The 16,999-nt window shown below is 46.7% G+C and overlaps 1 protein-coding gene and 1 pseudogene across 13 annotated transcripts in view; both read right to left on the bottom strand.

Annotated features, from left to right (window-relative positions):
- Positions 1 to 14,477, bottom strand: part of ZNF761 (zinc finger protein 761) — a 33,938-nt gene extending 19,461 nt beyond the window's left edge. For 7 of the 13 annotated variants that reach the window (XM_054672598.1, XM_063802253.1, XM_063802255.1 and 4 more), the window contains exon 1: positions 7,251 to 7,328. The gene's annotated coding sequence lies outside the window, so the exon portion shown is untranslated. Of the gene's footprint in view, positions 1 to 6,400; positions 6,689 to 7,250; positions 7,334 to 12,056; positions 12,190 to 12,339; positions 12,529 to 13,238; positions 13,425 to 14,093; positions 14,216 to 14,393 lie in introns of those variants that run through there. The other 6 variants (XM_063802256.1, XM_054672604.2, XM_054672595.2 and 3 more) reach the window with 5 other exon arrangements.
- On the bottom strand, positions 15,826 to 16,720 carry PANTROV1R-PS282 (vomeronasal 1 receptor panTroV1R-ps282 pseudogene; annotated as a pseudogene).

The following is a 16,999-nucleotide window of genomic DNA, read 5'->3' as shown; positions in this document are numbered from 1 at the left end:
TTTTTTTTTTGAGTCAGAGTCTTGTTCTGTCAGCCAGGCTGGAGTGTAGTGGCACGATCTCAGCTCACTGCAACCTCTGCCCCCTCGGTTCAAGCAATTCTCCTGCCTTTGCCTCCTGGGTAGCTAGGATTACAGGCGCCTGCCACCATGGCTGCCTAATTTTTGTATTTTTGGTAGAGACAGGGTTTCACCATCTTGGCCAGTCTGGTCTTGGACTCCTGACCTCATGATCTAGCCATGTGGCCGCCCAAAGTGTTGGGATTAGAGGCGCAAACCACCATGCCCCGTTCTCTCCCACAATCTTTAGAGAAACATTGGCCTCAGACCTCATGGCCTATACCCTGCCAAGTAACAACTGTGCCTTGTTGCAGTACATAGACGAGCTTCCTTTGCCTGCCCCAACCTGAGAGGAGTGTTATCGGGGAACCCAGGATCTCCTCCATCTCCTATAGAAAGCAAGTTACAAAATATCAAAAAAGAAAGCCCAAATTTTCCATGAAGAGGTTACATATCTAGGTGTCACACTGAGCCACGAGGAACACTGGTTTGGCTATGAGAGGAAGCAAGCCATTTGTGCCCTTCCAACCCTGACTACCCGATGACAAATAGGAATTTTTAGAGGCAGCAACATTCTGCCACATCTGGATTCCAAGTTTTTCACTGATGGCTAAGCTGTTATATGACGCCACAAAAGGAGGAGAAAAGGAGCCCCTCTTTTGAAAAACTAACCAAGAACTAGCCTTCAAACAGATCAAGGAAGCTTTAACCCAGATCCCAGCCTTAAGACTATGAGACATAACTAAGTCTTTCTATATGTTCATGAACAAAAAACAATGACTATAGGGGCTCTGACTCAACTTATAGGATCATGGCGTCACCCAGTGGCATATTTATCCCAACAACTAGACTCTGTGGTGTTAAGATGGCCTCTTTGCCTTAAGGCATTAGCTGCCACCATCTTGTTAACACAAGAAGCTAGCAAATTAACTCTAGGACAGCAACTAACTGTCCGGGTGCCACATTCACTCATAACTTTGATGGATCAAAGAAGGCACCATTAGTTATCAAACCTGAGGATGACTTGGTACCAAGGGCTTCTATGTGAAAACCCTTAGACAACTTTAGAACAGTAAACACCCTAACCCGGCTATTCTGCTCCGAGTCGAACAGGCAGCTCCTCTCCTTAACTGTGTCAAAACAGTAGACGAGGTATTTCCCAATGAGAAAGATCTTACAGACAGACCCCTCAGAGACCCAGATGTCAAGTACTTCACAGGTGGAAGTAGTTCTGTGCTAGAAGAGTTTGGACATGCCAGGTATGCAGTGGTAACATCAGACTCAGTAGTAGAGGCTCAGCCTCTGCCTACCGGAACATCAGCTCAAAAGGCAGAATTAATAGCCCTGACAAGAGCACTGTTGCTAGCAAAAGAGAAGAAAGTCAGTATTTACACTAATTCTAAGTATGCTTTTACTACCTTGCATGTACATGGAACTATATATAAAGAGAGAGGACTTTTATCAGCTAGAGGCAAGAAATAAAGTACAAAGAAGAGATTCTACAGCACTTAGAGGCTGTATAGGTTCCAGAAAAAGTAGCTATAATGCATTGCAGAGGCCACCAAAAGGCAAGGATGCCAGAAGCCAAAGGAAACAGAAAAGCAGACAGGGAGGCAAAGCAGGCAGCAATGATCACGCCGCATTTTAAACAGGAAGCCTTAGCTATGCCTCTCCTCCCAGAACCTCCTCTCCAAGACGACCCAAGTTATACTCCAAATCAAAGAGCCTGGTGTGCCAAGAAGATATAAAATGTATGAAAAGAAAGTAAAAGAAGTTCTTCTATAGGAGACTAGCCATTCCAAAGATGTTAGCTCCTAAGTTTGTGAAGCAAATCCATCAAGAAAATCATATAAGAGAAACAGCATTAGAAACATTATGTAGTGCCATTTTTTTTCTTTTTTTTTTTTTGAGATGGAGTCTTGCTCTGTCGCCCAGGTTGGAGTGCAGTGGTGCGATCTTGGCTCACTGCAACCTCTGCTTCCCAGGTTCAAGTGTTTCTTTTGCTTCAGCCTCCCTAGTAGCTGGGATTACAGGCGCCTGCCAACACGACTGGCTATTTTTTTTGTATTTTTAGTAGAGATGGGTTGTCACCATGTTGGTCAGACTGGTCTTCAAATCTGGACCTCATAATCTGCCTGCCTCAGCCTCCCAAAGTACTGGGATTACAGGCATGAGCCACTGCGCTGGGTCACGAAAGTGCCATTTCTATGTGCCGTGGCTCTCTGCTGTCACTCAAGATGTTTGTGAACAATGATTAACCTGTGCTCAGAATAACCCACGACAGGGGCCCACTCAGCCCCAAGAATTCAAATAGGAGCCGTGCCTTGTGAAAACTTGCTTATAAACTTTACCGAACTGCCCCGTGCCAGAGGCTATGGGTATATGCTATTGCTTATTTGCACCTTTTCAAGATAAGTTAAGGCTTTCCCCACCAGGGGAAAAGTGCAAGAAGTGACTAAAGTACTGATAAAAGACATTATCCCCAGGTTTGGACTGGCTCTACCTTTAAAGTCAGACAATGGGCCAGCATTTGTAGCTGAAATAGTGTAAGATTTTACAAGTCTGCTAAAAATAAAATAGAAGTTACACACAGACTATCAGTCACAAAGTTCAAGGAAAGTAAAGCGCATGAACTGGACACTCAAGCAGCTACTGAAGAAATACTGCCAAGAAACGCATCTGAGATAAGATCAGCTCTTTCGTATGGTCCTCCAAGTCAGGTGCACCCCCACCAAACAAACTAGGTATTCACCTTATTAGAGTTTGTTCAGTCGGCCTGCCCTAATCATAAGTCAAATTAAAGGTGATCTCCAAGAACCAGAGGAATTAACTTTAAGCAAGCAAATGCAGGCTTTAAGAACAGCCATGCAAGAAGTCCATAACTGAATACAAGAAAGAATGCCTATAAGTCTGACAGATCAAGTACACCCCTTTAAACATGGAGACTCTGTTTAGGTTAAAAAGTAGAATCCAACTTCTCTAGGACCCATATAGGATGGGCCCTGTACTGTAATCTTGTCCACTCCCACTGCTGTTAAATTTGCAGGAATCATGCCATAGGTCCACCACAGTCAGCTGAAACCAGCAGTTCAGGACAAGTGGAACAGCCAGCAAGACCCAGATCATCCAACTCAGCTGATCCTGAGATGAGACCAAGCTGCTGCTGAGGACGACAGCCCTGCTCTGGTCACTCTGGAGGCTGACCAGTCTATGCACAGCTGAAGGTGGAGGGGACGACAAGCCCAGCTCTAGTCACACACCGGAAGCTGACTAGTCTACGCACGGCCGAAGCTTGAGGACTAGTCAAGCAAGTAAATGTGGTTAGAAATCTTAAGACTAGTAATTTTCCTTGTAATACTAACCGTTTTATTATTGTTCTGTCGTTGTGCTCAACCTCCTCTGCCAGGCAAGGCCCTCTTCTGTCCTTGCTGGATATGAACATGCTGTACACTGTTTTGCTGTTGTTACCCTCCTTAACCATGGTAGAAGAAGCAACTATAGAAATGTGTTCCCACTGTACACATACTACCTGGTCAGGGAACAGGATAACTAAGACTCCACTGCACCATACTTATTATGAGTGTACAAGGACTCACTTAAGAACTTGTACTTATAAAGGCCAGGCACAGTTGCTCATGCCTGTAATTCCAGCCCTTTTGGAGGCCACGATGGGTGGATCACCTGAGGTCGGGAGTTCGAGACCAGCCTCACCAACATGGAGAACCCCGTATTGAATAAAAATACAAAATTAAACAGGCATGGTGGCGCATGCCTGTAATCACAGCCTTTCAGGAGGCTGAGGCAGGAGAATCGCTTGAACCCAGGAGGTGGAGGTTGTGGTGAGCTGTGATCATGCCATTGCACTCCAGCCTGGGCAACAAGAGCAAAACTCCATCTCAAAAAAAAAAAAAAGGACTTGTATTTATAGCCAGATGACCTACTCAGTTACTCAATTTGTGACCAGGAAATAACCAACCTTATGTATGTTATAACCCCAAGATTTCACCTGGTGAATAGTTTAAATTCGTGCAAGGTCAAAAGCAAGTCACCTCTTAAACCAAACCAAGGTCCCCCCCTTTTACCGATGGCCTATTTCTCTGTATTTTGATGCTTGTCCAACCTGTAATCTTGTAAATTTCACCATTCTAAAGCCAGACTTACCCATGTGGACTGCAGGTTACCCCATACGTGTCTCCACACACACCTACCCAGCAACCTACCTATATGTTATCAAAAAGGAACCCGGACCAGCAACAATTCCGAGTCTTTAAATTATTCCATAAGCATGTAGACCAGAAGTTACCAGAGCATCATCCTTTAGCTAAAAACCTGTTTGCTCGGTTAGCTGAAAACATTGATTGCTAGCAGCTTAAGCATTTCCTCATGTTGTTTGTAGAAGGACGAACATAGGAGACCAATGGCCTTAAGAAGCAAAAGAGTTAATGCCACAAGATAATTTAACTCTGACTCTTCCCCCGAACCGATGCCCACAATTTCAAGCCCCTAGCTCTTAAAAACTTCTATTATCAGGAGATACTGTGTTGCTCACTAAGGAAAAGCTTTTACAGACTCACTAGAAGAATTAACTTGTTTAAGACAGCAATATTATAATAAAACACTAAAGAAAACTTTGTGGCAAGGCAAAGATGACTCCAGATCACCTCATCCAAACCCATTCTCCTGTTTCTCTTCTCTAAACCACACCTAGTATCAGCTTGAAGCTCCAAATACCTGGCAAGCACCCTCTGGTCTCTATTGGATCTGTGGGCCACAGGCCTACCGACAGTTGCCAGGAAAATGGACAAGGGCTAGTGTACTTGAAACAATCAGACCATCTTTCTTCTTACTCCCACTGCAACAGGGAGAAACTTGAAGGTATCCTGTCTACAATAAAATTAAAGAAAAAAACAAAAGATATATAGACATAAGGAAATACATAAAAATAGAAGATTAGAAAGACACAGATTGGCCTCCTGAAAGACTAATTCAGTACTCTAGGCCAGCTACCTGGGCACAAAATAAGTCATAAAGGTACCGCACCCCAATTTACATGCTTAACCGCATCATAAAGTTGCAAGCAGTACTTGAAATCGTCACTAATGAAACAGCAAATGCATTAGACTTACTGGCCCAGCAAGCCACAAAAACGAGAAATGCCATCTACCAAAATAGATTAGCTTTCGACTACCTCCTAGCCCAGGAAGGAGGAGTATGTAGGAAGTTTAATCTAACTAATTGCTGCCTAGAAATCAATGACAATAGGAAGGCTATTAAAGAAATAACTGTAAGAATGAAAAAATTAGCCCATGTTCCAGTCCAGACTTAGACAAAATAGACTCCTGAGTCCGTCTTTAGAGGCTGGTTTTCCTCCTTCAGTAGATTCAAAACCTTAATAGGAGTAGTTCTAGCCATATAAGAATTGGTTTAATACTCCCTTGCCTCTTACCTCTCCGTGTTAACAGCATTCAATCAACTATAGAAGCAATTGCGACCAGGCAGACTACCACTCAGCTAATAGCCCTATATAAATATCAGCCTGTGCTCTTTCATGAAGAATCCAGTACTAGTGATGTTTTCTAGTAAAATCTTGTTCATAAAAGGCATCTAAGGGAGAAAACTGAGGCAGAAAGTTAAAAAACAAACATGCATTCATTCACTCCAAGAAAAGTAACGGGCAAGGCAAGGGTTAAAAAGAAAAGAAGAACAAGTTTTCCTCTGTCTAGCAAGCTCACTTAGAGAACAGTTATAAGATAACGCTGTTTGCGAAGTCGAAGCCAAAGAAATGGGCTCCAGACAGCCCCCCACCTTCCCAGAACAAGAGTGAAGAAAAAAAAAAAAAGGACAAATGTGTATATTTAGCTGTTCTTGTTTTTCTTTCAACTCAGCTACGAGGCCACCAGCTATGGAAGGACACAAGTTATGCTATGCTATAGATTATGTGACCTATCATTATATGATTAACTGCTTTTATTCTGCTTCTGAAAGCAAAAAACCCCACTCCGTCTTTGTTGAAATGCTCAGCTTTTTAGATGTAAATCTGCTGAGCCGGTGCGTATCTTAATAAACATCCTTCTGTCTCCCCCATATCAGTCTGTCTAGTCCTCAGTTTCCCGGAACACCATCTCTGCGCCTCCTCTGCTCTCCCCGTTAAATTCTCTCTTCCCTGTTATACCCCCTTGACCCCGCGCTCTGGCAGCCTAGATCCCCAGGTGTCCTCCCTGCTGTGCTTCTCCCTCTGTTCTCCTTGCCACCAGCACCACTCTGCTCTGTCTGCCCTGGCTCCAAATCCCTCCTCCTCTCCCTCATCCTGATGAGCCTCCCTCTGTGCTGCCCCTCTCCCTACCTTGCTGTCCTTCATCTCTCTGTACATCCAGCTTTTCTCTACATTTCTCCGGTTGCTTTTCTTCTCCTGCTTTCTTATCGTTTTCTTTTCACTTTTGCTGTCTCTTGGCAAATCCCTCACCCATCCTCTACTTTGCCATCTGTTATGGGTCTTTCTCATTCTTCTTTTCTGTCTCAGGTTTTCTACTGCTCTCTGTCCGTCTCCTGATCCCTTTGGCCCACACAGTCACAGGAGGGTGTGGAGTAAGACGCCTGTATCCCGGGGGAGCGCATTTTCCAGGGGCTGGAGCTGGGCAGGCAGTAACACCCCGTGTCACAGGACAGGCCCCAGGCACCTCCCCAACGCGGGCTCAGGGGAAACGGTGACTGTGGAGGCGAAACCTGTGGAGCAGCAGGGCCCGGCACAAGGAGGGAGGTGAAGGGGCGACAGCACCTTAAGGCAAGGGTGGGGTCTGCAGGATCCTAGGACCAGGCAGAGGACGCGGCCTTTCCGGGACTGGGGCAGCGGCGCTGGGCTCCAGGGGCCGACAAAGGCGAGAATCCACCTCTCAGGTGAGGACTTTAAAAAGCGCGGGGCGGGAGGAGTCAGAAAAAGGTTTACAGCAGGAAAACTACAGGTTAGAAAGTGTATACATTGCCCCGTAGCAGAAACACCCGGGACGGGACCAGCCTCAGGGGGACCTTAAACCCAAAAGGAACCGACCCACGGCCTCTCACGGGGTGGTCTCAATTTGCTCTGGGTGAAGGAAGACGGCTGAGAATTGCCAGGTTTGTGGGGATCCCAAGTCCCAGGTACAGAAGCGCCAGGAACCTGGAAGAGCAGACTTAATACAAGACAGGGCGAAACTCACGCGCCGCGGTGGCACCGTCACTCCACGCTATCCGCTTCCTGGTCTGCGCGAATCTGCGCGCGCGGAACAGAAGCCAGGCCTGGGCGGGACCCGCAAGGAGGTGGGCGGGGCCTGGGCGAGGTAGGGGCGGGGCGCGAGGCGGAGAGACCTTGCCCTTTAGAGCCGGCAGAGGGCGGGGCCGGGGCGTGACCGGTGCTCCTCTCAGCCTCTCTCCTAGCACCTGTTTTCGGGTGGTGAAGGTGAGACCGGCCAGGAAGGCTGAGGCATGGACTCAAAAGCCCTGGAATTGTCTGGAACGGGATACAAACTAGAATGTAAAATGCAAGGCCCTGCCTGGGCGGAACGTACGATTTCATGCTGATGGCCCACAGAACAGAACAGAAATCCTCTCCCTTTCTATTCTCCACTCACTCAGGAGGGAGAGTCCACCCTGTGCTCAGCTTCAGAGACTTTCCTAGGGCCTCCCCCTGGGATGCGGGACGGAATGCTCAGGCCAGCCAGGGGCGACCTGCTGGATAAACACAGCAAGGATTCGGGCGCGGGGGCGGGAGCCTGAGTTCCCAGCTACTCAGGAAGCAGCGGCGAGAGGATCGCTGAGCCTGGGGGTCCAGGCCAGCCTGGGCGACAAAGTAACACCCCTCCCTCAGGACTCCCTCCCTCGTCTCTCTCTCTTTTTTTCTCCATTTTTTAACGTTAAAATAAAATTTTGATTGTGTGAGATAGGGATACATTATACTTTTCCATGTGGATATCCAGTTAGTTGTCCCAGCACATTTATAGAAGAGATCTATTACTTCCTTTTATTTATTTACTTATTTCTTTTATTTTGAGACCGAGCATTTCTCTGTCGCCCAGGCTGGAGTGCAGTGGCAGGAACTGGGCTCACTGCAGCCTCTGCCTCCTGGGTTCAAGCGATTCCCCTGCCTCAGCCTCCGGAGTACCTGCCATTACAGGTGCGTGCCACCATGCCCGGCTAATTTTTGTATTTTTGTAGGTGGGTTCCCCATGTTGGCCAGCTGGTCTCAACCTCCTGACTTCAAGTGATCCACCTGCCTCGGCCTCCCAAAGTGCTGGGATTACAGGCATGAGCCACTGTGCCTGGCCCCCCAAAAATACTTTTTACTTCACTGTCTAATTGTTGAGAAAATATAATTGAAAACAAATAAAAAGTCTTCCTCCAAATGAGAAATCATCTCCACGAGGATAATAGAGAAAGAAATTAAAACCATTTCATTAATAAATAAGCCTTAGACCAGATTGTGATGCGAAATACAGGCAAACAGCTAAGAGGTTGAAAAAAGAGAAAGAAACTTTACTGTTCTATACAACCCATTAAGTACATGTTTTCAAGATAAACACTAATCAGTCCTCAGGGAAGAGGACTTGACAACACCCTTGGTCACACATAGTTCATCCTGGCTCTAGTTGGTAATGGAGGTGACCATCTGTGTCAGCTAATTAGCTTCATTCTGAGGGACGGGGAGTAACACTAACCCATGTCTTTTTGACAAGTGTGAGTTTTACAACATAGCGACAGGTGCCCTCTCTGGTGAGGCTCCTACACTCCGACAGAAACTGATATCAGCAGTAAATAATAAAATTTAGAATTTATGATTCAGCATAGAGTTTATTTGAACACAAAGCATGAGGATAGCCACTTGGAAACATCAACTCCAAATGAATGGGATCAGCGTTCCCTTAGGTTTCACACACACGGAAAGACAGAGAAGCTTTAGAAGAATCACCATTTTCCATTCAAGACCAGTACATAGGGTGCAACAAGGTGATTGGTTATGGATTGATATACTTCAAGGGAGGTTACTTTATCACTCGATATAAAGGGACAATGATCCCAGGAGGTCTTCTCTCTGGGGCTGCTTAGTCTTTTTAATTATTTACAGGAAAACTCTCTCTTTTTTGGGGGTGGGGCGTAGTCTTGCTCTCTCACCCAGGCTGGAGTGCAGAGGCATGATGTCAGCTCACTGCAACCTACACCTCTCGGATTCAAGCAGTTCTCCTGCCTCAGCCTCCCAAGTAGCTGAGATTACAGGCATCCACCACCACATCTGGCTAATTTGTGCATTTTTAGTTGAGACAGGGTTTCACCATGTTAGCCAGGCTGGTCTTGAACTCTTGACCTCAGGTGATCTGCTCACCTCAGCCTCCGAAAATGCTGGAATTCCAGGCGTGAGCCACCGTGCCCAGCCTATAAGTGGCTTCTTTACAGCCAATGCTATGCAAAACTTCTCATCAGTCATCATCATATTCAATAGCATTGCTTTTATCATATCACGGAAACCATTATTCTCATTTGGAACAGTCTGCCGTCAACCTTCACAAATGCATATGGAAGCCCTCATGCTGGACTTCTCCTCACCCTAGAATCACCTGGGGGCAGGGTAGTTAATTGAAACAGCATGGATGTTTCCCCCGACACCAATAGACAGACGCTATGGGGAGGGCACAGGTGATGGTAGTAACTGAATATGACCATTTGATCCTAACTGGAAGCCTGGGCTGAGGGCCTCTTAGCTAAGCACTGACTCTCAAGCTTTAAGGTGAATATAAGTCATCTGGCACTCCACAACCCACTGTAATAATGTTTGATTCTGCAGGTTTGAGGTAGCATTTATAAATTGGCATCTTTAACAAGTTCCCTGTTAATGCCAATGTTTCTCCCCTTGGACCCACTGTCAGAAGCACTGAGCTACAGAAGGCATGCCCTGCACACCAGAGCCCCTTCCACCCAAATATCTGCTCTCAGCACAGATACTGTTGGTTCCCAGGGGAGACCATAAATCACAGTCTTGAAAAGTCACTTTCTCTTTTTTTTTTTCTTTCTTTTTTTCAGATGGAGTCTCGCTCTGTCGACCAAAGTGCTGGGATTACAGGCTTGAGCCACCGCGACTGGCCTGATAGGAGGGGTTTAAAAGGAGCTTCAAAAGAGGTCAGTGCTGTACACTGAATGAAGGATGGAGGGTAATGGTAATGCCTCCACGTTAAAATGACACAAATGCTGCTGTCTTACTGAAGTTTGGTACTTTCTGTGGGATAGATACTTTTCACTTTGTTCTGTGGCTTTGGTAGATTTCAGAAGTCTGAAATGATTGATTTTAGTGACTTTGCTAGTGTTTTCATCATTTTGCAGAGGAGACTTGGTTTCTTGTGGTTTGCATTCATCAGTGTCAGAAGCTGATCTCTCTATTCAATCTTGCAGTTTTAAGTAATGCATTGAACAGTCACATAACAGAACGCGGAGCAGGAGAACTAAATTTCTAGTGTAATCAGAATGGCAGGCACTAAATGAATTATTTTACAATAAGCCTGTGTCCTTTTTATTAACTGTTCAGTGGAGAAGTTTGGAGTCTATAAACTTGTAATAAATGTGGTCTGTAAGAACTACAAATACTGGAAAGCTTCTCTGAGGATGTAATTTCTAATTTGATGAAGAAAACATTCTCTTTAATTAACTTGGCAAGGAGAAGGCTTCAATAAAAAGAAAGGCAACTATGCCTGGGGCGGAGCTGGAGTGGAAATAAGATGGCAGACATTGGATGTCATTGAAAGCCTGGTGATGTGGTTTTAGTCCATGTGCCAAGAGCAAAAAGTTATTTAAAATATATTAGTTAGGGCCGGGTGCAGCGGCTTATGCCTATAATCCCAGCACTTTGGGAGACCAAGGCGGGTGGATCATATGAGGTCCGGAGTTCAAGACCAGCCTGACCCATATGGTGAAACCGCATCTCTAATAAAAATACAAAAAAATTAGCTAGTGGTGGTGGCATGTGCCTGTAATCCCAGCAACCTGGGAGGCTGAGGCAGGAGAATCACTTGAACCTGGGAGGCAGAGGTTGCAGTGAGCTGAGATCATGCCACTGCACTCCAGCCTGGGTAACAGAGCAGGACTCCATCTCAAAAAAAAAAAAAAAAAAAAGAGTAAAAATATATTAGTTATTGGGGAATATCAGCATATATAAATGTGTCTTCAGGTAAAAGTGACAATAACCTGGATACAGACACATGGAAATAGGAAATTTTTTCAGGTGTTCAAGAGGGAGCAGTGAAATGTAACTTAGTGATATTGGGGCATGATAATGGGAGAAAATATTTCAAACCATATATACCATACCTGTGATAAGGAGTTTATATCCAAAATATATAAGGAACACCCACAACTCAAAAGCAAATATTGTAATAGTAATAATCCTATTTAAAAAGAGCAAAGGGGCTGGGCGTGGTGGCTCACACCTGTAATCCCAACACTTTGGGAGGCTGGGCAAAGTGGATCACCTGAGATCAGGGGGTCGAGACCAGCCTGGCCAACATGGTGAAACCTCATCTCTACTAAAATACAAAAGTTAGCCGGGCGTGGTGGCTAATCACTCCTCCCCGGAAGGCGGAGGTTGCAGTGAGCCGAGATCGTGCCATCGCACTCCAGCCTGGGCAACAGAGTGAGAATCCATCTCAAAAACAACAACAACAACAAAAAAAAGTAAAGGGCCTGAATAGACTAATCATCTGGAAAATGCCAATCAAAATCACAGTGAGGTATCACTTCACATGTCTTAGGATTGCTATTATTAAAAAGACAAAAGGTAACAAGTGGTGAGGATGCGGAGGAAAAAAAATACCCCTGTACGTTGTTGTTGGGACAGTCAATTGGTAGAGCAATTATTTTTTTAAAAAATTATAAAAAACATGGAGTTGCTTTACAAGTTATAATTTAATTTTACTCAAAACAATATGAGAATTAAAATTCTTTTTAATTTTAAAAATCAAAATGACCAAACAATCCAGCAATCCTACCTCTGAGTATGCATCTGAAGGAAATGGGTATTTCCAAGAGCTATCTGCACTCCCACGCTTGCTGCAGTGTTACTCGCATCAGCCAAGGCACGTCAGCCGTATGAGGGTCCTTCATGATGCACGGATAAACACACTGTGAGACAGACAGACAGATTTCTCAGCGGCTGAGAGGGTTTTAGAGATCCTGACACCCAGAGAGGAATTGGGGACAGAAGAGGATGCAGCTTTTCATTACCAAAGCTGAGGAGGTCCGGAAGGAAGAGGAGAGGCCAGTGGGGCTCACCTGCAGGAGCCTGCTGAGACTCCGGAGCATGGTCCGTGGGAACGATTCTGATGCTTCTCAACCACGTGCTTCCTTAGCAGAGAACTGTCTAGATTAGCGGTTCCCAGCGTTTTTGGCACCAGGGACTGGTTTGGTGGAAGGCAGTTTTTCCACAGACGGGGGGATGGTTTCAGGATTAAACTGTTCCACCTGAGATCATCAGGCATTAGTTAGATTCTCATAAAGAGCATGCAACCCAGATCCCTCGCATGCACAGTTCACAGTAGGGTTGGCACTCCTCTGAGATGCAGTGGCGCTGCTGATCTCACAGGAGGCAGAGCTCAGGTGGTCATGCGCCCTCACCCACTGCTCACCTCCTGCTGTGCGGTCCAGTTCCTAACAGGCCACCCATGGGGACCGGTCCACAGCCCAGGGGTGGGGATCCCTGGTCTAGATTAGTGCAGCTTGACTTTGGAAAAGAAACAAAAACCCTCTGATGTGGGCACAGCAGCCACATCACGCAGACCCATGATGCCCAACTTAAGAGCTCCCCGCGGGCCCTCACTGGGTAAGGGAAGTAAGCAGCCCAGGTTCTGCTCCCCGGGAGACCACCGGCCACCACTTCAGAAAAGCCAGGGGATCTCCCTGCACTCTAGGTCTGAGGCCATTTGTGAAGACGTAGCTCAGGTGCTTGCAGATTCAGCAGGCACATTCCCCGCTGACCCCAGAGCAGCTTTCTGGCCTCACCCAGCTCCGGGGCCTCTGTGCACCATGGTGCAGACCTTCCAGGCCTCGGCCACGCAGGCACCTCTGTCTTCCTGCTGAGGGGGGCTTCTCCCAGCCCCACTGGTGGGTCCCTGGGGCCCATCCCTGGATGAAGGAGAAGTTCAGAGCTCCTCCCAGGATGGAGAGAGGCCCACCTCTTCCCCGGACAGGAGATAACGGACTCTGTCGGTGGATCAGACTGGGCTTGAGAGGGGGTGCCCGGCCCTGTCCTGTAGAGAGTGCTGCTCTGAGAGTCAGAAGAAAGACCTGCCCCTTCTCAGATTCCTCCAGATGACCAGCAGGAATGACTTTAGACACACGGTGTTAATACGTGCTAGAACCTGCGGAAGGAAAATAGGAAAATAACTTGAATGATATACTCAGAATGGTGAACTCTGTGTTTCATATAGGGTCCAGCCCTACGGGGCTTAGCGGGTAGTCTCCCTGTATGCGGAGATGAGAGATTGTAATAAATAAAGACACAGACAAAGAGATGCCACCATGCCCAGCTAATTTTTGTATTTTTAGTAGAGACAGGGTTTCACCATGTTGGCCAGGATGGTTTCGATCTCTTGACCTCATGATCCACCCACATTGGCCTCCCAAAGCGCTGGGATTACAGGCGTGAGCCACCACGCCCGGCCTGTGCTGCATTCTTAGCATTGCACCACCCAGCATTTGGTGACTATTCAGGGTCAGAAGCTTGTCTCTTTCTGCCTGTTTGCAGCCACACTTCACCCCACCATCCTTAGCACCTTCACCCACTCCTGCACCTACTGACCCTTCTTCCCGGAAACCACGTGGGTTGGTGACTTAAATCCTTGCATGCAACAGGAGTAAAAGAGTTTTAGGCCAGGTACGGTGGCTTATGTCTGTAATCCCAGCACTTTGGGAGGCCCAAGTGGGCAGATCACTTGAGCCCAGGAGTTTGAGACCAGCCTGAGAAACATGGCAAGACCTTGCCTCTACAAAATACAAAAATAAAAATAGTCCATGGTGATGAGGCACACCTGTAGTCCCAGCTACTTCAGAGGCTGAGATGGGAGGATTGTTGGAGCCCGGGGTGGGGAGGTTGCACTGAGCCAAGTTGGCACCATTGCATTCCAGCCTGGCCGACAGAGTGAGATCCCATCTAAAAAAAAAAAAAGGTAGGACTTTCAGTGTCTTCCTCCCAAAAACGTCTAAGCTGATTCCACTTTTTCCCCAGAGCTGCTGCAGTGCGGTGTGGGTGGAGGGAGGGATCAGGAGGTACAGAAGGAAACAGTGACCCCTGCTGGCAAGCACAGCACTAACAAGCCTCGTTTGCTTACAGTTTATGACAGCCTGTTGGCCGCTGTCAGCTCAACCCCATGAACTCAGTATCAGCTTCGGGGACTCCTTGTCCTTTCCTGCTCCTGCCAGGAAGAGAATGAACAACAGATAAATCACATTCGGACAGTTCATTTCAATCCTCCCTCTCAGACAACAGTCCCATTCAAGGGTTATAGAATGGAGGAATCTTGGTCGGGCACTGTGGCTCAAGCCTGTTATCCCGGCACTTTGGGAGGCTGAGGTGGGCCCATCACCTGAGGTCAAGAGTTTGAGACCAGCCTGAACAACATGGTGAAACCCCGTCTCTACTAAAAAATACAAAATTAGCTAGGCGTGGTGGCGCATGCCTGTAATCCCAGCTATTTGGGAGGCTGAGGCAGGAGAATCACTTGAACCTGGGAGGCAGAGGTTGCAGTGAGCTGAGATCGTACCATTGCACTCCAGCCTAGGCAACAAGAATGAAACTCCGTCTCAAAAAAAAAAAGAATGGAGAAGTCTTACTCTCATTTCACCTCAGTTTGGGTGAGAATTCGTTGCTTGTTCCAGAGAGCCATTTTCTGCCTGCTAACCACGCCAGTGAAGAATCTTTCTACCTTCCTCTTACACAAAGTCATATCTGTCTCAGCATCACCAAAACTATCAGAAATTGCAAAATGTTTTAGATTTTTTTTTTTTTTTTTTGAGACAGAGTATCACTCTTGTCACACAGAATGGAGTTGTGTGGCGCGATCTCGGTTCACCGCAACCACCGCCTCCTGGATTCAAGTGATTCTGCTGCCTCAGCCTCCCAAGTAGCTCGGATTACAGGCACGTGCCACCATGCCTGGATAATTTTTTTTCTTTTTCCTTTTTTTTTTTTTTTTTTTTTTAGTAGAGACGGGATTTCTCCATGTTTGTCAGGCTGGTCTCAAATTCTCGACCTCAGTTAATCCGTCTGCTTCGGCCCTCCAAAGTGCTGGGATTACAGGCGTGAGCCACCGCGCCTGGCCAGTTTTAGATTTTTACCTTACTTACAAGCCAACAAGTTAGACTGTCAGTTTATGGATGTTGGCTGAAGGCATGAGATTTCTGGATCTGACAAAACATATATTTTATTATTTGTCACATAAATTACAGCAAGAGCTTCGCATCTGCGCACATTCCCCCATCTGCTCCAAGGGACACAGAAATGAGGTATGTATATTTGTGCACCGTGACTTTCTTATATCGTTTACGTTTCAGTATCTTCCTCTCCAAAACCTCTAAGCTGATTCCACTTTTTCCACAGAGCTGCTCCAGGGCGGTGTGGGTGGAGGGAGGGATCAGGAGTTAAAGAAGGAAAGAGTGACCCCTGCTGGCAAGCACAGCACTAACAAGGCTCGTTCCATAACCGTGTTTATGGGTCTCTAGAGATCAATGAAGAAACATAAACATTGTACAGACATATCCAATTCACATATTTCTGATAAGATTAGGGGGTTTTGTATTACTTATCCAAGCAAAGCAAAGCTTGGATGCACAGGAGTCCCCACTCATGAGAAGAAAGGGGCTGACAGTTGGGAAACCTGCACTGATCATTGCAGAGATATTCACCACCAACTGACTAGGATTATTCAAAAGAGCCAAAGAAACTTGAAAGGTGAAGAGAGAGTGTAAAAGGACACAAAGGTGCTCACCAGGAGGATGGTTTTGGTAGCTCTGGACTCAGGGGAGGATGTGGGGGAGACGCTGGTCTATGAATGTGCTGGACCCGCCGCTTGTGCCTGTGCAGGATGCAAACGATGGAGCTGCTGCCCCAGAGCATGAGCCCCAGGCGGATCACATCAGGGAAGGACAGCAGTGCCGCGTCAGCGACTCTCTGGTGCCCTCGTGATGAGCAGCAGAACAGTATCCCAGATCTTTTGTCTTTGTGGTATTTTTGTTGCTGCACTTGCCGGTCACGTGCATAAGAACAATGATATTGACCAGGGAGGAGCCAGCTGAGGAACACACAGGAGCCAGCGTGCTTGGGGGCGTTCCCTTTAAGCTCTGCCCACCTGAGCTCCTGGGGCTGATGGTGATGGCCTGGGAGACACTCAGGAGGCAGGTGCTGCCAATGAACACTCCCCTGACAATAAAAAAAGAAATTTACATCCAGAATCACTCCGGAAATGCCTAAACCCAAAAGCTGCCATTGTCTGTGGGACTCCTCTAGGGAGGAGGAATAAGGTGTTGGCTACAATTAGGTGTCTGATCATCAAATCTGTGGACCTTAACCTGCACCCAGTGATGTAAAAGGACAGATAATGGTAAATAAGAGAGAAATCCCCAGGATTCCAAGTACAGTCTGCGATAAGATCATTCCCATGGCCACATCCCAGCAGCCATTCTGTCAGTTCCCACAGGCTGCTACTTATCTTCAGAGACACAGGATCCTGCAGGGAACGTGATGCATGAGTGACATTAAAAAGGCAGCTGGTACTTGGTGGGGGCTGAGGTAGGAGGATCCCTTGAACTCAGGAGGTTGAGGCTGCAGTGAGGCAAGATCGCGCCACTGCACGCCAGCCTGGATGATAAAGTGACACCGTCTCAAAATAAATAAATAAGTAAATATATAAAAATAAAAATAAACCCAGCTGAAATGCAA

The sequence above is a fragment of the Pan troglodytes genome, chromosome 20 (genome assembly GCF_028858775.2).
Source record: "Pan troglodytes isolate AG18354 chromosome 20, NHGRI_mPanTro3-v2.0_pri, whole genome shotgun sequence".
NCBI lineage: Eukaryota > Metazoa > Chordata > Mammalia > Primates > Hominidae > Pan > Pan troglodytes.
This window is presented reverse-complemented; position numbering and strand designations above follow the sequence as displayed.